The following is a 22,149-nucleotide window of genomic DNA, read 5'->3' on the forward strand; positions in this document are numbered from 1 at the left end:
TCACCAAATTACTAGATGTATCCTATGTGGAATTCAGCCAAAATCTAGTTTTAGTATTATTATTTTTTAAAATAGTGTTTGGATGAGCCTTTTATTATTTAATCCCCTTTTAACACAGTTCAAGTATCAGAACGATATACTTAATCTTGTAACCCAGCCATCAATGCATACACTGCCTTTGAACCAAATAGAATAAACTTAAGTACACAAGGATCCTAGTAATCTGAGACTTGAAATAATGAGTATAATGCTCGAGTTTAAGACTTCCTTCAACAGATGAATTCTCTGCCACAGTTTCATAGAGGAAAGAGGTATCTTGAGGTACCTCCAATTTTGTCTTATGTAAAGAAGCAACAGCCACTTGGCAGATTCTTGTAAGTTGTAATAGGACTTCCGCCTGGCCTAAGAAACCGGTAGGTACATGTACCAAGAAAGAACACTATCATTGCAATACCAATAAACGACGCTACAATGCCATATCCGAGTCCCCGTCCTATATTTTCTTCGGTCCATACCAATATGGTGGTTGCTATGTGTTGGGAAAACTCAACACAAGTTTAAAACAAGAACCTGTCTAACAGCGGAAGCACCAGAAATAATTTTCTCACAACCTGTGCGATTAAATAGGTAATACCAAAGATACTCCAAGCAACAATTATAATGGCAGAAATTAAATAATCAGACACCATAATTTTAACGTGAAAAAACCCCCAAAAGAGGGACAAAAAACCCACGAGACCTAGTCTAGTAAAATCTTCCACTATCAGAATAATGGATACACAAACAGTCTTCCTAGTGACACTAGGGCATCTCAACAATCAACAAAATACATCACCAAAACTGGTGGAATCAACATAAACCCTCTACAAAAGTGGGTATCTCAAATAAGGCAAAAGAGAAGGCAGTACAACAAATAAGTTATATCCTAATGTGCATCTCTACACCATGAATAACATACTAAAATTTCATAAGAAATGGAGCAAGTTTACCAAGTCAATGTGATCAAGGTTGGCATGCCCTTTTCCCCCAAATTTTCTCTTCTCTTCGACGCCGCAGTACTGTGCTTCGCTTCCTTTCTTTCAAATTGAAAGAAGTTCACTTTCTCTCCCCGTGGCTCTTAGCCACTTCTTGTTTTCTTTTATTTTTTTTCTTTTAAAACTTGTGGGCCCCACTTGGTTGGGGACCCACCAACAAATCTCTCCCTCACCAACTCAAGTGGGGATAGGCTGCTCCACCAAGCCCGTCTTCTCTTTGCAGGAATCAAACTTCACTGCAGGTAAACTCTTAGTCATCATATCTGAACCATTATCATCAGTATGGATCTTCTCTAGTGCATATGACTTCATCTCAAGGCTTGACGTATCCAATGATACCTCACCTCTATGTGCTTCGATCTGGAATGAAACGTCGGATTTTTGCTGAGATGGATAGCACTCTGACTGTCACAAAACAACACAAAATTCTCTTGATTGATGCCTAACTCTTGTAGAAATTTCTTCATCCACAAGAGTTCCTTAGAAGCTTCAACAACAGCAATGTATTCTGCCTCTGTAGTAGACAAAGCAACACATTTCTAAAGTCGAGATTGCCATGACACAGCTCCCCCTGCAAAAGTCATCATATAACCAGAAGTAGACTTTCTTGAATCAAGATCCCTAGCCATATCCGCATCTGTGTAATCATCCAACCCAGGTTGGCCACTTCCAAAGCATAAACAAACTCTGAAAGTACCATTATGGTATCTGAGAATCTACTTCACTGCTTGCCAGTGTTCCTTGCCAGGATTAGAGAAAAACCGACTAACAACTCCAACGGCATGAGCAATATCCGGCCTGGTGCAAACCATAGCATACATCAAATTGCCAACTGCAGATGCATATGGAATCTTCTTCATTTCTGCTTTCTCTTTCTCACTTGTAGGACATTGCTGCGAACTCAGCTTGAAATGACTAGCAAGTGGAGTACTAACAGGTTTGGAATTACTCATGCTAAACCTCTCTAAAACCTTCTCAATATACTTCTGCTGTGACAACCATAGTTTTCTATTCTTCCTGTGACGAGTGATACTCATGCCAAGGATTTTCTTTGCAGGACCCAAATCCTTCATAGCAAAGGATCTGTTCAAGTCTTTCTTAAGACTTTCAATCTTCTTAGTGTCATGACCAACAATCAACATGTCATCAACATAAAGCAAGAGAATTATAAAATCACCATCAGAGAATTTCTTAACATAGACACAATGATCAGAAGAAGTCTTACTATACCCATGACCTTCCATGAAGGAATCAAACTTCGTGTACCACTGCCTTGGCGCTTGCTTCAACCCATATAAGCTCTTCAACTTGCATACAAGATGCTCCTTTCCTTTAACCTCGAAACCCTCTGGTTGCTCCATGTAAATTTCTTTATCTATGTCACCGTGAAGGAATGTAGTCTTCACATCAAGCTGCTCAACCTCTAAATTCAAGCTAGCCGCTAATCCAAGCACAACTCGAATAGAGGACATCTTCACAACTGGAGAGAAAATCTCCTCAAAATCAATACCTTTCTTTTGCTCAAAGCCTTTCACAACCAATCGAGCTTTGTACCTTGGCCGTGAGACATTTTCATCCGCTTTCAATTTGAACACCCATTTATTCTTGAATGCTCTCTTACCCTTCGGCAACTTCACCAATTCAAAAGTATGATTCTCATGCAAGGATTTCATTTCTTCTTGCATGGCCTTCAACCAATCTTCTTTATGCTCATCAGACATAGCTTCCTGGTAGCTCTCTGGCTCCCCAGTCTCAGTGTTCATCACATACTCATGAGGAGAGTATTTCTGAGAAGGATGACGCTCTCTAGTAGATCTTCTCAATTCAGGCTCAACTGGTGGTTCAGGTGGAACTTCAACATCTGGCACCTCAGATTGAGGTGTAGGTTCATCATGCAAATCATCACCATCATTATCAACTTGCACATCTCCTCCATCAACAGGAGGTCTAGTGGAAGGACCAGGTTCATCATCAACAGAATGTCTAACAGTTACTGTTGGCTTATCTGTCTTCTCAAGATCTTCAATAGTTTGGTCTTCAAGAAAAATCACATATCGGCTTCTAATTATCTTCTTGCTCACCGGATCCCATAATCTGTAACCAAAGTCTTCGTGACCATAACCCATGAAGATACACTGCTTTGACTTTCCATCAAGTTTAGACCTTTCATCTCTTGGAATGTGAACAAAAGCCCTGCAGCCGAACACTCTCAAGTGACTATAGGAGACATCTTTCCCTCTCCAAACTTTCTCTGGAACATCACCATTAAGTGGAACTGAAGGAGAAAGGTTGATAAGATCTACTGCAGTCCTTATCGCTTCACCCCAAAAGGATTTAGGCAACTTTGCATGAGAGAGCATACACCTTACTCTATCATTCATAGTGCGATTCATTCTCTCTGCAACTCCATTATGTTGAGGAGTCTTAGGAACCATCTTCTCAAGCTTGATCCCATGTCCTTTACAATACTCCTCAAACGGACCCCTGTATTCACCACCATTATCTGCTCGAACACATTTCAATTTCCTTCCTGTTTCTCTTTCAACACTTGCATGAAAGTGTTTGAAGATTCTGAGCACCTGGTCTTTAGATTTCAAAACAAAAGCCCACACTTTTCGAGAATAATCATCAATAAAAGTAACAAAATATGATGCACCACCTAGTGTCTTAGCATCCATAGTGCAAACATCAGTGTGAACTAAATCTAGAACATGTGATCTCCTATGAGGTCCAGAATTATGAAATGATACTCTAGCATGCTTTCAAACAAAACAATGAGTGCAAGTATTTAAAGTTGTACCTTTCACTGGAAGTGAGTGCTTCTTGGCCAAGACGCTTAGTCCTTTCTCGCTCAAGTGATCAAGACGTATATGCCACAAATCAGAAGAGGAATCATCAGCGACATTCACATCTTCTTTGCACAACTTTGCTTGCAACCGGTAGAGAGTAGTGAGACTATTGTCTTCTTTAGCAACAATGAGAGCTCCTTTGGTAATCTTGCATTTTCCACTACCAAAGGAAGTGCAAGACCCCTCTTGATCCAATGCCTTCACTGAAATGAGATTGAACTGCATATCTGGTGTATGTCTAACATTTTTCAACTGCAACTTGCATCCCATGTTGGTTTCAAGCCACAAATCATCCATACCAATGATATCACACACTCCTTTATCTCCCAATTTGATTTTGCCAAAATTTCCAGCAGTATAAGAAGTGAAAAATTCATGCCTCGGAGTGACATGACAAGAGGCACCAGAGTCCATAATCCAAGTAGAATCATCACAGACAAGATTCACATAATTTTCATCATATGTGATAAGAACATCTTCATAAACAATAACAGCTGTCTCTTTATCACTATCTTTACCTTTGTCTTTGTTTCTTCCCCTTGATTGTTCTCTTTTCAAGAACCTACAATACCTCTTGATATGCCCCGGCTTGCCACAATGGTGACAAATAAACTCTTTTCTTGGCTTGTACTTTCCTCTTAACTTGCTTCGACTCTCTGACCTGTCAGAATTGTGAGGTTTTCTACTTTGACTTCTCCCCAGTGACTCTGAAACAAGGGCTTGTGACTGGGAGGAGGTATTAGTCAAACCTCGCTCTCTTCTTCTGGCTTCTTCATTCAACATGCTCTCTTTGACCATTGCTAACGTCAACTTTCCTTTTGGAGCTGAGTTAGTCAGTGTCACAACCAGAACTTCCCAACTATCAGGCAAAGAGCTCAACAACAACAGGCTTGCAACTCATCATTCAATGTGATTTCATTATTTGTCAGTTGGTTCACTGTCTCCTAAAAATGCTCAAGTGCTCCGGCATTGATTTACCTTCAACATACTCATATTGACAAGCTTCCTAATCAAGAATGCTTTGTTTTGCACATTTTTTCTCTCATATAACTCCTTCAATTTCTTCCACATCTTCTCGGCATTTGTTTTGGTGTCAACATGTGGATACACGCTAAGATCAAGCCATTGCCTAATCAAAGCAACTGCCTTCCGATTCAGCTTCTTCCATTCAGCATCGGATTTAGTACCTTTGGATTTATCCCCTTCCACATGATCATACAAGTCCTTGCTATATAGCATATCTTCCATGAGGGTCTTCCAAATTGAATAATTTTGGGAATTCAATTTGACCATATTCGGTCCATGAATATTTTCCTCCATTTAATCAGCACAGAGATAACCAACCAAAGCTCTAGATACCACTTTGTTGGGAAAATCTCAACAAAGGTTCAAAACAAGAACCTGTCTAATAGCGGAAGTACCAAAAATAATTTTTCCACAACCTGTGCGATTAAATAGGTAATACCAAAGATACTCCAAGCAACAATTATAATGGCAGAAATTAAATAATTGATGCACGAAATTGTAATGTTAATGTTCACATTACTCTCTTACAACTTCGCACAACTAACCAGCAAGTGCACTGGGTCGTCCAAGTAATACCTTACGTGAGTAAGGGTCGAATCCCACGGAGATTGTTGGTTTGAAGCAATCTATGGTTATCTTGTAAATCTTAGTCAGGAAGTCAATTATGTTTATCAGTTGAATTGTGAATAACCAGTAGAGCATAAATTAAAAGTTACTTGTTGTGCAGTAATGGATAATATGTTGGAGTTTTGGAGATGCTTTGTCCTCTAAATCTCTGCTTTCCTCTGTCTTCTGATTCACGCACGCATGTCCTCCTATGGCAAGCTGTGTGTTGGTGGATCACCGTTGTCAATGGCTACCTTCCATCCTTCCAGTGAAAACTACGCTCACGCGCTCTGTCACAGCACGGCTAATCACCGGTTGGTTCTCGATCCGGTTGGAATAGGATTTACTATCCTTTTGCGTCTGTCACTAATGCCCAGCCTTCAGGAGTTTGAAGCTCGTCACAGTCATTCAATCATTGAATCCTACTCGGAATACCACAGACAAGGTTTAGACTTTCCGGATTCTCATGAATGCCGCCATCAGTTCTAGCTTATACCACGGAGATTCTGATTAAGGAATCTAAGAGATACTCATTCAGTCGGATGTAGAACGGAGGTGGTTGTCAGGCACACGTTCATGGTTTGAGGAAGGTGATGAATGTCACGGGTCATCACCTTCATCACAGTTAAGCGCGAATGAACATCTTAGATAGGAACAAGCGTGTTTGAATGGGAAACAAAAATACTTGCATTAATTCATTGAGACACAGCAGAGCTCCTCACCCCCAACAATGGGGTTTAGAGACTCATGCCGTCAGCGAATACAAAGTTTAGATCTGAAATGTCATGAGATACAGAATAAGTTTCTAAAAGTTGTTTAAATACTAAACTAGTAGCCTAGGGTTACAAAATACGCGTGGACTTTGATGGATGATGCAGAGATCCACTTCTGGGGCCCACTTGGTGTGCTGGGGCCCACTTGGTGTGTGCTGGGGCTGAGACTTTAAGCAATTCACGTGCAGAGGCCATTTGTGGAGTTGAACGCCAGTTTTTATGCCAGTTTGGGCGTTCAACTCCAGTTTTTGATCCTTTTTTGGCGCTGGACGCCAGAAATGGGCAGAGAACTGGCGTTGAACGCCAGTTTACGTCGTCTATCCTTGTGCAAAGTATGAACTATTATATATTTCTGGAAAGCTCTGGATGTCTACTTTCCAACTCAATTGGAAGCATGCCATTTCGAGTTCTGTAGCTCCAGAAAATCCACTTTGAGTGCAGGGAGGTCAGAATCCAACAGCATCAGCAGTCCTTTTTCAGCCTGAATCAGATTTTTGCTCAGCTTCTTCAATTTCAGCCAGAAAAATACCTGAAATTACAGAAAAACACACAACTCATAGTAAAGTCCAGAAATATAAATTTTTCCTAAAAACTACTAGAAATAGACTAAAAACTAACTAAAACATACTCTAAACTATATGAAATTATCCCCAAAAAGCGTATAAAATATCCGCTCATCACAACACCAAACTTAAACAGTTGCTTGTCCTCAAGCAACTAGACAAATAAAATAGAAGACTAATAGGTTGAGAAGCAATAATATCTCAGAGTTTTTGATTGAAGCTCAGATTCTAATTAGATGAGCGGGACTAGTAGCTTTTTGCTTCTGAACAGTTTTGGCATCTCACTTTATCCATTGAAGCTCAGAGTGATTGGCATCTATAGGAACTCAGAATTCAGATAGTGTTATTGATTCTCTTAGTTCAGTGTGATGATTCTTGAACACAGCTTCTTTATGAGTCTTGGCCGTGGCCCTAAGCACTTTGTTTTCCAGTATTACTACCGGATACATAAATGCCACAGACACATAATTGGGTGAACCTTTTCAGATTGTGACTCAGCTTTGCTAAAGTCCCCAATTAGAGGTGTCCAGAGTTCTTAAGCACACTCTTCTTTTTGCTTTGGACCTTGACTTTAACCGCTCAGTCTCAAGTTTTCACTTGACACCTGCACGCCACAAGCACATGGTTAGGGACAGCTTGGTTTAGCTGCTTAGACCAGGATTTCAGTCCTTTAGGCCCTCCTATCCACTGATGCTCAAAGCCTTGGGATCCTTTTTAATTGCCCTTGCCTTTTGGTTTTAAGGGTTATTGGCTTTTTCTGCTTGCTTTTTTTTTTTTTTTTTGCAAGCTTTGTTCTTTGCTGCTTTTTCTTGCTTCAAGAATCATTTTTATGATTTTTCAGATTATCAATAACATGTCTCATGTTCATTGTTCTTTCAAGAGCCAACATATTTAACAGTCTTAAACAACAAATTCAAAAGACATATGCACTGTTCAAACATTCATTCAGAAGACAAAAAGCATTGCCACCACATTTAACCAATTAGAATTTGTTTTATTTAAACTCGAAATTTTATTGCTTCTTATTCAAAAGATCTACTACTTTATTCATGTTTAATGATGATGAGAAAAATAAACCATAGCTTAATTAGAGATAAAATCAAAATAGATACTAATTACTACTATATGACTTCTAAGGTACTTTTTATACGGACACTGTCACAGAGTTAAGGCAGAAATTGGAATTTAACAACCTTTATTCTGGGGTATGGGGGTTCCTCTGATCCTTGGGAGGCTTGGTATCACAGAAGACTTTTGGCGCTTCAGTTCCCTTAAGTCACGTCCCTGCTCCTCTTGTTCTTTAAGCATATGGGTCAGCATTTGACTGTGTTCCTTCTGTTGTTTTATTATTTGCTCCATAGCTTCCTGTATCTTGGTGACAGACGTCTCAAGATATTCCCAATATTCTGTTTGAGGAATCTCTGGGAGGAATTCCTGTGCTCTTTTCTTTATAGGATCCTCCTGTGCTTGTTGTCTCTCCATTGATGCTTTGGTGATTGACTTTTCAATTAGGATATATTCAGTTATTCCCATCTTGACTCCAGCGTCCTTGCAGAGCAGAGAAATCACGCTTGGATAAGCCAACCTGGCCTCTCTTGAATTTTTGTTAGCGATCTTATAGAGCTCTGTTGAAATCAGCTGATGAACCTCCACTTCCTTTCCCATCATGATGCGATGAATCATCACTGCTCTTTTAACTGTGACTTCAGAACGGTTGCTGGTGGGCAACAGAGAACGCCCAATGAAGTCCAGCCATCCTTTGGCAACTGGTTTGAGATCCTCCCTCTTGAGTTGATTTGGGACGCCCTTTGTGTTGGTGGTCCACCTGGCTTCAGGGATACAGATGTCCTTTAGAATCTTATCCAGGCCAATGTCTACTCTCATCATCCTCCTGTTGAAGGAGTCTGGATCATCCTTTAGCTGAGGTAGCTTTAATATCTCTCTGATCTTGTCAGGGGTGGTATGAACAATCTTTCCCCTGACCATGGTCCGAAATTCGTAGCAGGCTGTTCCAGATAGTCTTTGCTTGTCAGTCTGCCACATATTAGCATAGAACTCCTGGACCATGTTCCTTCCTACTTTCGTTTCAGGATTAGCTAGGACTTCCCAGTTCCTGATTCGAATTTGCTCCTGGATCTCCGGATATTCATCTTCTTTCAGATCGAATCTAACTTCCGGGATCACTGATCTCAGACCCATTACTTTAAGATAATGGTCTGAATGTTCTTTAGATAAGAACTTCCCTTGATTCCAAAGTGGTTTTGGAACGCTCTCTTTCTTGTCTCTAGTAGTGTATTGTTTCCCTTTGGGAGCCATGATCTTAGTGATTTCGGAAAAACACACCAAACTTAGAGGTTTGCTTGTCCTCAAGCAAAAGAAAAGAAAGGAGAGGGATAGAAGGAGATTGAGTAGCACTTGTTGATGAAGGAGGGGGGAGGCCGAACCCAATTTAAAGGGGGGGGGAGGGGTGGATTTTCGAAAAATTAGAGGAGATAAGATAAAAAGATTGAGTTGAAAAAGATAAGATAGAAGATATAGTTTAATTTTGAAAAGATAGGATAGATTTTTGAAAAAGATAATTCTGGATTTTGAAAAAGATAATATGAAAAAGATATTGAAAAAGATATGGATTAGTTGAAAAGATTTTTGAGTGAAAAAGATAGATTTTGAAAAAGATAGATTTTTCAGAAAAGATTTTGAAAAGAGTTGGATTGAATTTGGAAAGATGGATTTTTAGAAATTAAGGTTTTTAGAAATCAGGGTTCTTGATATGTTCATGTAAAAATCATGCATTGAAGCATAAAATTTGAAATTAAAATGGAAATACGTGTGGGATTGCTTGGATTTGGCTCCTTCCTGTCCTCTTGGCGTTTGAACGCCCAAACACTGCCTGTTTTGGGCGTTCAGCGCCCAAATGCTGATCTCCTGGGTGTTCAGCGCCCAGTTGCTGCCATTCCTGGTGTTCAACGCCCAGTGGGTGGCCATTTCTGGCGTTGAACGCCCAAATGCTGCCATTACTGGCGTTCAGCACCCAGTGGATGCCCATTTTGGGCGCTGAACGCCCAAAATGCCCCTTTACTGGCGTTTTCTTGCCATTGAGCTCTTTTACCCTGTTTTGTGTGCCGAGGTCTTCTGTAAATGATTATTTACCTTGTTGTCAATGAACTCTATATAAAAAATAAAGATAGAAATAGGGCAAAATGCTTAGAGGATTGTTGCCCCATGGCTGGGTTGCCTCCCAGCAAGCGCTTCTTTATTGTCTTTAGCTGGACCTTGCTGAGCTTTTAATCTAGCTGCAGCCTTGAGCATTCCTGCTCAGTGTTGCCTTCAAGATAATGCTTGATTCTCTGTCCATTGATAATGAACTTCTTATCAGAATCAATATCTTGAAGCTCCACATAACCATATGGTGACACACTTGTAATCACGTATGGTCCCCTCCACCGGGATTTCAGTTTCCCGGGGAATAGCCTGAGTCTAGAGTTAAACAACAGGACCTTCTGTCCTGGTGCAAAGATTCTAGATGACAGCTTTCTGTCATGCCATTTTTTTTATTTTTCTTTATAAAGTTTGGCATTTTCGAAAGCTGTGAATCTGAATTCTTCTAGCTCATTTAGCTGGAGCAATCGTTTTTCTCCTGCTAATTTGGCATCTAAATTTAGGAATCTGGTTGCCCAATAAGCTTTATGTTCCAGTTCCACGGGCAGGTGACATGCCTTACCATACACAAGTTGGTATGGAGAGGTCCCTATAGGGGTCTTGAATGCTGTTCTGTAAGCCCACAGAGCATCATCCAAGCTCCTTGCCCAATCCTTTCTACGGGTATTTACTGTCTGTTCCAGGATTCTCTTTAATTCTCTGTTAGAGACTTCAGCTTGCCCGTTGGTTTGTGGATTATATGGAATGGCCACTTTGTGGCGAATTCCATACCGAACCATGGCAGAGTAAAGCTGTTTATTGCAGAAGTGAGTGCCCCCATCACTGATTAACACTCTAGGGACACCAAACCTGCTAAAGATATGTTTCTGGAGGAACTTCAGCACTGTTTTAGTATCATTGGTGGGTGTGGCAATAGCCTCAACCCATTTTGATACATAGTCAACTGCCACCAGAATATAAGTGTTTGAGTATGATGGTGGGAAAGGTCCCATGAAGTCAATTCCCCATACATCAAACAACTCTATTTCCAAGATTCCTTGTTGAGGCATGGCGTAACCATGAGGCAGATTACTAGCTCTTTGGCAACTGTCACAATTACGTACAAATTCTCGGGAATCTTTATAGAGTGTGGGCCAATAGAAGCCACATTGGAGGACCTTGGTGGCTGTTCGCTCACCTCCGAAATGGCCTCCATATTGAGATCCATGGCAATGCCATAGGATTCTCTGTGCTTCCTCTCTGGGGACACACCTACGGATAATTCCGTCTGCACATCTCTTAAAGAGATAGGGTTCATCCCACAAGTAGTACTTTGCATCAGTAATTAGTTTCTTTTTTTGTATTCTATTGTACTCCTTGGGTATAAACCTTGCAGCTTTATAGTTTGCAATATCGGCAAACCATGGTGCTTCCTGAATGGCAAATAGATGCTCATCAGGGAATGTCTCAGAGATCTCAAGGAAGGGGAGGGACGTCCCTTCCACTGGCTCTATCCGGGACAGATGATCAGCTACTTGGTTCTCTGTCCCTTTTCTGTCTCTTATTTCTATATCAAACTCTTGCAGAAGCAATACCCATCTGATGAGCCTGGGTTTTGAATCCTGCTTTGTGAGTAGATATTTAAGAGCAGCATGGTCGGTATACACAATCACTTTTGATCCTACTAAGTATGATCTGAACTTGTCAATGGCGTAAACCACTGCAAGTAGTTCTTTTTCTGTGGTTGTGTAATTTTTCTGGGCATCATTTAGAACGCGGCTGGCATAATAAATGACATGCAGAAGCTTGTCATGCCTCTGTCCCAATACTGCACCAATGGCATGATTACTGGCATCACACATTAACTCAAATGGCAATGTCCAGTCTGGTGCAGAAATGACTGGTGCTGAGACCAGCTTAGCTTTCAGCGTTTCAAACGCATGCAGGCATGCTGTGTCAAACACAAATGGCGTGTCAGCAGCTAGCAGATTGCTTAGAGGTTTTGCGATTTTTGAAAAATCCTTTATAAACCTCCTATAGAATCCTGCATGCCCCAGAAAGCTTCTGATTGCCTTAACATTGGCAGGTGGTGGTAATTTTTCAATTACCTCTATTTTTGCTTGATCCACCTCTATTCCCTTGTTTGAGATCTTATGCCCAAGAACAATTCCTTCAGTCACCATGAAGTGACACTTTTCCCAGTTTAAAACTAGGTTGGTTTCTTGGCATCTTTTCAGAACAAGTTTCAGGTGATCAAGACAGGAGCTGAATGAGTCTCCATATACTGAGAAGTCATCCATGAAGACTTCCAGAAATTTTTCCACCATATCAGAGAAAATAGAGAGCATGCATCTCTAGAAGGTTGCAGGTGCATTGCATAGCCCAAAGGGCATCCTTCTGTAAGCAAACACTCCGGATGGACATGTGAATGCTGTTTTCTCTTGATCCTGGGGATCTATTGCAATCTGGTTATAGCCTGAGTAGCCATCCAAAAAGCAGTAATAATCATGACCTGCTAGTCTCTCTAGCATCTGGTCTATGAATGGTAAAGGAAAATGATCCTTTCTGGTGGCTGTATTGAGCCTTCTGTAGTCAATACACATGCGCCACCCTGTAACTGTTCTTGTAGGAACCAGTTCATTTTTTTCATTATGAATCACTGTCATGCCTCCCTTTTTTGGGACGACTTGAACAGGGCTCACCCAGGGGCTATCAGAAATGGGATAAATAATCCCAGCCTCTAGTAATTTGGTGACCTCTTTCTGCACCACTTCCTTCATGGCTGGATTTAGCCGCCTCTGTGGTTGAACCACTGGTTTGGCATTATCCTCCAATAGGATTTTGTGCATGCATCTAGCTGGGCTTATGCCCTTAAGATCACCTATGGACCACCCAAGAGCTTTCTTGTGTGTCCTTAGCACTTGAATAAGTGCTTTCTCTTCCTGTGAATTTAAAGCAGAGCTTATGATCATTGGGAAAGTGTCACCTTCTCCTAGAAATACATATTTCAAGGATGGTGGCAGTGGCTTGAGCTCTGGTTTATGAGGTTTTTCCTCTTTCAGAAGAAAGTTCAGAGGCTCTTTCATGTCCCCTGAATCCTCCAAATCAGGCTGAACATCTTTAAAGATGTCTTCCAACTCTGATTCGAGACTCTCAGCCATGTTGATCTCTTCTACCAAAGAGTCAATAAGGTCAACTTTCATGCAGTCTGTTGATGTGTCTGGATGCTGCATGGCTTTGACAGCGTTCAACTTGAACTCGTCATCGTTGACTCTCAGGGTTATTTCCCCTTGTTGGACGTCAATGAGGGATCGTCCAGTTGCTAGGAAGGGTCTTCCTAGAATGAGAGTGGCACTCTTGTGCTCCTCCATTTCCAGCACAACAAAGTCAGTGGGAAAGGCGAATGGCCCAACTCTGACAATCATGTCCTCAATTACGCCTGATGGGTATTTAGTGGAACCATCAGCAAGTTGTAGACATATCCGGGTTGGTTTAACTTCTTCAGTTAAGCCAAGCTTCCTGATAGTGGATGCAGGTATTAGGTTGATGCTTGCCCCAAGATCGCATAAAGCTGTCTTGGTGCAATCACCTTCTAATATGCATGGTATCAGAAAACTCCCAGGGTCTTTAAGCTTTTCAGGAAAGCTTTTCAGAATGACTGCACTGCATTCTTCAGTGAGGAGAACTCTTTCTGTTTCTCTCCACTCTTTTTTATGACTCAAGATCTCTTTCATGAACTTGGCATAAGAAGGTATTTGCTCAAGTGCCTCTGCAAATGGAATCTTTATTTCAAGAGTCCTTAGATAATCTGCAAAGCGAGCAAATTGCTTATCCTGCTCCTCTTTCCGGAGTTTTTGAGGATAAGGTATCTTGGCTTTATATTCCTCAACCTTAGTGGTTAAAGAAGCCTTTTTAGAGGGGTTGTTATCAGCACTTTTGTGTGTCTGATCCCTCTCTGGCAATTGCGTACCAGAGTTAGAAGCTGGAGTGACGTTAGACGCCAACTCACTGTCTGTTCCTGGCGCCTGAACGCCAGAAATGTGCCCCTGTTGGGCGTTCAACGCCAGATTCTTGCCCATTTCTGGCGTTGAACGCCAATCCTGCCTTGTTTCTGGCGCTGAACGCCAGTTTTGGGCATGGTCTGGGCGTTCAGCGCCAGCCTTCCACCCATTTTCTGGCGTTTTAGTGCCAGAATTATTTTTCCCTGGGCTCTTACTATCCTCAGGGGGATATTTGGTGGGTTGCTCATTTCTTGAATTTTTGATGCCTTGAGGTGGGGCATTTAATGTTTTCCCACTTCTTAATTGAACTGCTTGGCATTCTTCTGCTATTTGCTTTGATAGCTGCTGCTTTGTTTGCTTAAACTGTTCTTCCATATGTATATTAGCTATCCTTGTCTCCTGTAACCTGTCTTTGAATTCAGCTAGCTGCTTTGTTAGAAAATCTAATTGATGATTGAATTCAGCAGCTTGTTTTACAGTACTGAATTCAGCAGTTATTGTTTTAACCTCTTCATTCATGGAAGGGTTGCTGCTTAGATACAGATGCTGATTCCTGGCAACTGTATCAATGAGCTCTTGAGCTTCTTCAATTGTCTTTTTCATATGGATAGATCCACCAGCTGAGTAATCTAAAGACATCTGAGCTCCTTCTGCAAGCCCATAGTAGAAGATGTCTAACTGAACCCACTCTGAAAACATTTCAGAGGGGCATTTTCGTAGCATCTCTCTGTATCTCTCCCAGGCATCATAAAGAGATTCATTATCTCCTTGTTTAAAGCCTTGGATGTCCAGCCTTAGCTGTGTCATCCTTTTTGGAGGGAAATATTGATTCAGGAATTTTTCTGTCAGCTGTTTCCATGTTCTTATACTGGCCTTAGGTTGGTTATTTAACCACCTTTTAGCTTGATCTTTTACAGCAAATGGAAACAGTAATAGTCTGTAGACATCCTGATCTATTTCCTTATCATGTACTGTGTCAGCAATTTGTAAAAATTGTGCCAGAAACTCTGTAGGTTCTTTCTGTGGAAGACCGGAATACTGGCAACTTTGCTGCACCATGATAATGAGCTGAGGATTCAACTCAAAGCTACTAACTCCAATGGAGGGTATGCATATGCTACTCCCATACAAAGCAGTAGAGGGGTTAGAATATGACCCCAAAGTCCTCCTGGACTGTCCATCTCCACTTATGTCCATGATGGATCTATGGATATAACTTGGACTGATTTACCTTTTTATTTATTTTATTTTATAAGAAGTAAATACTTAAATAAAATAAAATAACTAAAAAGAATTTGAATTTTGAAATAAATTTTTTTTTCGTAAAAAAAATTAAAAATAATTAATTAAAAAATGAAATTTTTTGAAAAAGAGGGAAGATATTTTCGAAAATTAGAGAGAGAGAGTTAGTTAGGTAGTTTTGAGACAGTTAACAAACAAAAAGTTAGTTAGTTAGTTGAAACAAATTTGAAAAGATAAGAAGTTAGGAAGTTAGAAGAGATATTTTGAAAAGATATTTTTGAATTTAGTGAGGAGAGAGAAAAACAATAAGATAGTACAAGATTTAAAATTTTTTTAGATCTAATGCTCCTTGTTTTTGAAAATTTTGGAGGGAAAACACCAAAGAACACCAAACTTAAAAATTTTAAGATCAAGACACAAGGAAACTCAAGAACACTTTGAAGACTCACAAGAACACAAGAACATGAAGGAAGAACACCAAACTTAAAATTTTTAGAAAACCAAACCAAAATTTTCGAAAATCAAAGGGGAATCAACAAGAAAACACCAAACTTAAAGTTTGGCACAAGATTTAATAAAAATAAAAAAAAATATTTTTGAAAAAGAAGGTTTTGAAAAGAGTATAAAAGATTCTAACCCAATCGAATTAATGTTCTAGCCAAATGAGTTATGGGACCTTCAAAAATTTTAAGAAAGATTATTTTTGAAAACACCAAACTTAAAGTTTGGCACAGGATTTAATAGAAAAATTATTTTTGAAAAAGGTTTTTAAAAATATGATAGCCAATTATCATGAACATAAACACCACGTTCTAAATAACTGAGCTATAAGTTTAAAGTATTTTAACAAGGGGTAATTAATAAAAGACTCTAAACCAAAAAAAAAAGAAAGATTTTTCCTAATCTAAGCAACAAAATAATCCGTCAGTTGTTCAAACACGAACAGTCCCCGGCAACGGCGCCAAAAACTTGATGCACGAAATTGTAATGTTAATGTTCACATTACTCTCTTACAACTTCGCACAACTAACCAGCAAGTGCACTGGGTCGTCCAAGTAATACCTTACGTGAGTAAGGGTCGAATCCCACAGAGATTGTTGGCTTGAAGCAATCTATGGTTATCTTGTAAATCTTAGTCAGGAAGTCAATTATGTTTATCAGTTGAATTGTGAATAACCAGTAGAGCATAAATTAAAAGTTACTTGTTGTGCAATAATGGATAATATGTTGGAGTTTTGGAGATGCTTTGTCCTCTAAATCTCTGCTTTCCTCTGTCTTCTGATTCACGCACGCACGTCCTCCTATGGCAAGCTGTGTGTTGGTGGATCACCGTTGTCAATGGCTACCTTCCATCCTTCCAGTGAAAACTACGCTCACGCGCTCTGTCACAGCACGGCTAATCACCGGTTGGTTCTCGATCCGGTTGGAATAGGATTTACTATCCTTTTGCGTCTGTCACTAACGCCCAGCCTTCAGGAGTTTGAAGCTCGTCACAGTCATTCAATCATTGAATCCTACTCGGAATACCACAGACAAGGTTTAGACTTTCCGGATTCTCATGAATGCCGCCATCAGTTCTAGCTTATACCACGGAGATTCTGATTAAGGAATCTAAGAGATACTCATTCAGTCGGATGTAGAACGGAGGTGGTTGTCAGGCACACGTTCATGGTTTGAGGAAGGTGATGAATGTCACGGGTCATCACCTTCATCACAGTTAAGTGCGAATGAACATCTTAGATAGGAACAAGCGTGTTTGAATGGGAAACAGAAATACTTGCATTAATTCATTGAGACACAGCAGAGCTCCTCACCCCCAACAATGGGGTTTAGAGACTCATGCCGTCAGCGAATACAAAGTTTAGATCTGAAATGTCATGAGATACAGAATAAGTTTCTAAAAGTTGTTTAAATACTAAACTAGTAGCCTAGGGTTACAAAATACGCGTGGACTATGATGGATGATGCAGAGATCCACTTCTGGGGCCCACTTGGTGTGCTGGGGCCCACTTGGTGTGTGCTGGGGCTGAGACTTTAAGCAATTCACGTGCAGAGGCTATTTGTGGAGTTGAATGCCAGTTTTTATGCCAGTTTGGGCGTTCAACTCCAGTTTTTGATCCTTTTCTGGCGTTGGACGCCAGAAATGGGCAGAGAACTGGCGTTGAACGCCAGTTTACGTCATCTATCCTTGTGCAAAGTATGGACTATTATATATTTCTGGAAAGCCCTGGATGTCTACTTTCCAACGCAATTGGAAGCATGCCATTTCGAGTTCTGTAGCTCCAGAAAATCCACTTTGAGTGCAGGGAGGTCAGAATCCAACAGCATCAGCAGTCCTTTTTCAGCCTGAATCAGATTTTTGCTCAGCTTCTTCAATTTCAGCCAGAAAAATACCTGAAATTACAGAAAAACACACAACTCATAGTAAAGTCCAGAAATATAAATTTTTCCTAAAAACTACTAGAAATAGACTAAAAACTAACTAAAACATACTCTAAACTATATGAAATTATCCCCAAAAAGCGTATAAAATATCCGCTCATCAATAATCAGACACCAGAATTTTAACGTGGAAAAACTCCCAAAAGAGGGACAAAAAACCCACGGGACCTAGTCTAGTAAAATCTTCCACTATCAGAATAATGGGTACACAAACAGTCTTCCTAGTGACACTAGGGCATCTCAACAATCAACAAAATATATCACCAAAACTGGTGGAATCAACATAAACCCTCCACAAAAGTGGGTATCTCAAATCAGGAAAAAGAGAAGGCAGTACAACAAATAAGTTATATCCTAATGTTCATCTCTACACCAGGAATAACATACTAAAATTTCATAAGAAATGGAGCAAGTTTACTAAGCTAATGTAATCAAGGTTGGCATGCCCTTTTCCCCTAAATTTTCCCTTCTCTTCGACGCCGCAACACTGTGCTTTGCTTCCTTTCTTTCAAATTGAAAGAAGTTCACTCTCTCTCCCCGTGGCTCTTAGCCACTTCTTGTTTTCTTTTTTTTTTTTTAAACTTGTGGGCCCCACTTGGTTGGGGACCCACTAACACTATGAGTGCACCAATGTTGCTAGTGAAGTAGTTCCAATTGAAGAATAATGCTTTACTTGCTCTTTCCTTATGATTTGTATCATCAAACTGGTCTGCTCCAAAGGGACATATACATGGCTTGATCCCACCAATCCCTACTGCAATCAAATAGATTCCAAGGAAGAATACACCACTTTGAGTTGAAAAGATTGCTGAAAGGGTCAATGTGCAGATTCCCTGTAAAAAAAAATAAAAACCTCAATCATCAACCAACTAAAGAAAAAAAATATAATGACACATATAGGCAATGATATTAGGCCATGATAATAAGGTTTATTTGAGTTTACAATGAGATAACTTCCATAGAACACAACGATTGTCCAATATCTTCCCCAGTATGCATCAGCAAGGAATGATCCAAGCAGAGGCGTAAGGTAGCATGTTCCCTGAAAGATGGTAACATTTCTTGCTGCAGAAACAGGCCCTTCATGAAGTCTAGTTGTTAGATAGGTGACAAGATTATTGGCAACTCCATAATAGGCCAACCATTCACAGAGGAAAGTACCTGCATAAATTATAGAACCATATACAAAGATAAATGTGGTTGGTACATGGAAAAAATAAGTATAAAAAAGCACCATGTATGTAAAACAGTGAGGGCAACACAAGTTTTCATAAATGATCACCTAGAACAAAGGGTCATAGACAGCAGCAAAAAATGATTCCTGAAGCCCAAATTGGGAACATGCAGAGCAAGATCTTCAGTTCCTCAACTTGTGTCACAGTGCAGAGTCTCCATGGATCAGGGAAATAATCAATTTTGCTCTTAGCATCAGACACTATAGATGCTTTATCGAGGCACCTACATTGCATTTAAAACAAAAATCAATTGGAGTTGTAGAAGGTGCTGAGCAGGAAAACCTGTTCTGAAGTTAATTGGCCTGTGAAAAATAAAAAGGGTAAAATAGAAGAAGTCTAAAGCAGCTTGGAACACATGAGCCATTATCAATTGCATATTCTTAATCAGAAGTTACTTAAAAAGAATGTCACAATCTTCAAATTTTAGGATACAATTTTCTGATGCAATAAACATTTTAAAAGGAAAAGAAAAATGTTAACATACAAAACTGTCAACCGACAAGATTAAAAAAAAAGGTAAACGAAAAGCAAGAAAGAAAATGAAACCTTCTGTTAGTCTACATGGGGTAGGTTAGGTATGACATTGTTCAATTTTTTATATATGCCATACATTAAGGACAGTTGATATAGCAAAGCAGTTCTAGCAATGAAGGAAGTAGTAAGTAAATAAAAAACTTAGAGTCCTTGATTTATTTAGTCTTTGAATTTATTATGTGCATAGCAAACTAATGATTCCTTTATATTTTTCTTTATATTTTCTTGTAGTAATTTTCTAATTTAAATAATTGAATTATACAATAGTGAATAGTGAATAGCAAAATGTGAATTATTTAATACTGGAATTACATGAATAGTTGTATTTCATTATAGTAGTAATTTCCTCATATTTGAACTGCACTACATAAAACCAACCAAGAAGAGAACAACTAAAACTATTTTAGATCGGCAAGGATCACTTGACTTGTTCTATGAACCAAACACTTGAAATCCCCAGCCACATGTTACTTGCACAAGTGATGTGAATACACAATTTCATATATAACAATAATGAGTGTATGATTGATCTTATGTTCTTGCATACTAATAAAAAGGAATGCAATGCATCTCATATCAGATAATCACACAGTCAAAACTCCAAGTCATTCCTAATTACTCCCTCCAAGCCTTAATTTACATCATAAATTGCACTTAACAAGTAAAACATTAAGAATCTAAAAAATTAATCAATTAGCTCCAGTTGATAAAACTAAACAGCTATGGTTAAAGCACGAATGTATCGAATTAACACCGAAACTATAGGATATGTCACATGCAAATCAGATCCGATAAATTGGAGGAAAATTATCGGAAGAAAAAGAACGAGATGATTCTAGAAAACAAAGCACTAAGAAAGAAGGAGAGTTTTGGAGAGAGAAATTGAGAAGAATTGAAGATAACCTGAGGGAAATTAGAGCTGAATCCAAACACTGCCGTCTTGGCTGAGGATTGCTGTGGAGGAGAGGCCTTCAAGTTGCTCTAGCACCTGCAAAAAAATAGACAACAACTTTAATTATAAATAAAAAGAAAAACTAAGAGAAAAAGCAATGCAAGGCGAACCTTAGACGATCTCCACTCTCACCCACGGAGATGTTGAGAACGAGCTTCTGCACCTTAATCTCTCTCATTGGATTTGCAAGTTTCTTATCCGAAGCCTGTTATCATTTTCATTCCAAATCAACACACAAACAAGCAAATAAAAGAAAACAAGAGAAGATCTAAGCGATTACCATTTGATTTGGATTTGAACTAATATGAAGGTGGCAGAATTGAGAGTGAGAGAGACAGTCTTTGAGAGTATCGATGAAGAATTTTTTTATTTTTTTTGTCAGATGCAATTTTTTTGATATGAACATGATCAGAGGTTCATGAGGGAGTAATAGAGTATTAATAAGATTGAAATAATCTTTTTTAGTGTTCATGAATAATGAATAACTAAATGTATTTTTGTTTTATTTGTTAAATTATTTAAAATTTAAAATTATAAGATTAAAGTTAGTTAAATTTAAAATTTTGATTAATTTAAATGGGTAGTTTTTGTCCAATATAAAAAGGATATTTAGGTCTTTTTATAAAATTAAATAAAAATATATTTTTTATTTTTACTAAATTATAAGGATATTTTGGTTAAAATATTGATATGATATATATTTTTTTAAAAAAAATCAACTGCTGACAGATATAATATAATCCACGTGGCGTTTTGTTATTTGTCCACGTTTTTATCATATCGGTACGTATGAATTTATTATCGTACCGAAACAAATACCTTTTATTTTTACTACACAATTTTTCCAATAACAACCGCCACTATAAGACTGTCACATCTAATGAGTGGACCAAATCATTACTATTTTAACTAAACTTAAAAAAAAAAGATTTGAACAAGCGTTAACCAAAGTCCATAAAATCTATAAACTAATTCAATTCCTGTATTTAACATAATCTAACAAAAGAATTTGATTTTGAAGTCATCACTACTAGAAAATTAGTTATTACAAACGGATATTTTTGATGAATTTTATCCCACGGAAATACAGACAGAATTTCAGAGGGATTTTTTTGTCGGAAAACAAAAAAAATGAATTAGCATAAATTACAGACGGAAAACAAAATCCATCGATAATTCTGTCGGTAAAATTAATTTCTTTTGTTGGGAAATGGTTACAGATAGAAAATCCATCTGTAATTAAACAGACAAAATGCTACGTTTTATTAAATTATTACAGACAGAAAATCCATATGTAATTTAAAATATTCCATCAGAAATGTTGAGTTAAACCCAACTCTCCCTCTATGCTCTCGAGCTCCACACTCCAAAAGAAAGCTTTACAGTCATCTTCACAGTCATCTTCCTCTCCATTCACACTCCAAACCTTTCTCCTCAGCGCCTTCATCCACTGCATTCTTCCATCATCAACACCTTTGGGTCGTCAATCATCGCTGTTCCCGTGCTATCCCTTCTCTTCCCCTCTTTTACGAGGACAAACCCTAATCCTCTTTCAGTGACTTTTTCTTCCCTTCAAACCTAACACCGATGGTGAGTATTTGAATTTTCTACTATATTTTCTTCTAGTTTTTGATACAATGAAATTCCATTATTACAATGTATTTTTCTACTGTATTTTCTTTTTCTCTAGGTTTTACAAGAATCGCATTGTCAGTATGGGCCACAACAATGCTTAGTTTATATACAAAGATTCA

At 38.9% G+C, this 22,149-nt stretch overlaps 1 pseudogene; it reads right to left on the reverse strand.

The window, feature by feature from the left end:
* Window positions 1-160: 160 nt before the first annotated feature.
* Window positions 161-21,851, reverse strand: LOC112748387 (protein NRT1/ PTR FAMILY 8.3-like; annotated as a pseudogene).
* Window positions 21,852-22,149: the final 298 nt, after the last annotated feature.

Source organism: Arachis hypogaea, chromosome 15, assembly GCF_003086295.3.
Source record: "Arachis hypogaea cultivar Tifrunner chromosome 15, arahy.Tifrunner.gnm2.J5K5, whole genome shotgun sequence".
Lineage (NCBI taxonomy): Eukaryota > Viridiplantae > Streptophyta > Magnoliopsida > Fabales > Fabaceae > Arachis > Arachis hypogaea.